This window comes from Amphimedon queenslandica, unplaced genomic scaffold, assembly GCF_000090795.2.
Source record: "Amphimedon queenslandica unplaced genomic scaffold, v1.1 AMPQUscaffold_13522, whole genome shotgun sequence".
Taxonomy (NCBI): domain Eukaryota; kingdom Metazoa; phylum Porifera; class Demospongiae; order Haplosclerida; family Niphatidae; genus Amphimedon; species Amphimedon queenslandica.
Window position 1 is genome coordinate 50276 of NW_003546242.1, and position 796 is coordinate 51071.

Consider the following 796-nt stretch of genomic DNA (forward strand, 5'->3'; position numbering starts at 1 on the left):
TTACAAGTAGGAGAGTACAGAATTAAATTATTTTTATTACATGTTAACAATACAGAGGTTATGCAAATAGCAATTTTGCTATAATAATATAAATATAATTTTGTTCCCATTTTAATTCACTTCTCTTTAATCTAATGATGGAGTCTATTGTTGCTAAGAATACAGTACACCAGTGAGAGAATTTAAGAAACAAATTATTGAAGAAGCAAGAGTACAAAGAATTGACTGTGTCCTTGAATTAGACAGTAAGTACATCATGTGGCTATCATGCGACTATCATTTGACTTATTGTGTAGAAAGAGATTACTAAAGAAGAATTGAAGGTCACCTGGTAGAGTGTATCTTGATCATCAATTGATTGAGAGATATTCATATATATACTGGTAGTGAAATGTATATGGAAATATTGAAAGGTCAGTATTTTAAATAATGAGGGTATTATTCTCATACTCTAATAGAACCTGAAAAGATGAAGCTCCCAACACAGATGCATGCAGGTGTATGTTAGAAGATGGTGTCCATCACAATTTTTAGTTGATCCAACAGAAGAAGTGATTCTAAAATAATGCTATGTAACTTTTTCCTTTAGTTTTCAGAGTTAAGTGGAGTTCCTGTTGATGCCATTTCTGTTGCAACAGTTAGCAATTGACATTTCACTATCAGCCAGTTATTTTTCCTTTAAAAGTAGAGTACATTATCAATGATCGTACACCATCAATTTTCGGACACTTGTTTTAGGAAAACTATACATTGCCATCTCATGAAACTGCAAAGTTGCATGACAAAACTTGTAGCT

The 796-nt window shown here is 31.8% G+C and overlaps 1 long non-coding RNA gene across 1 annotated transcript; it reads left to right on the plus strand.

Moving 5' to 3' along the window:
• Positions 1 to 238: 238 nt before the first annotated feature.
• Positions 239 to 706, plus strand: LOC109580366 (uncharacterized). The gene is made up of 3 exons (XR_002184218.1): positions 239 to 413; positions 459 to 551; positions 597 to 706. It is a non-coding gene; the product is annotated as an uncharacterized LOC109580366 (long non-coding RNA).
• The last annotated feature ends 90 nt before the right edge of the window (positions 707 to 796 follow it).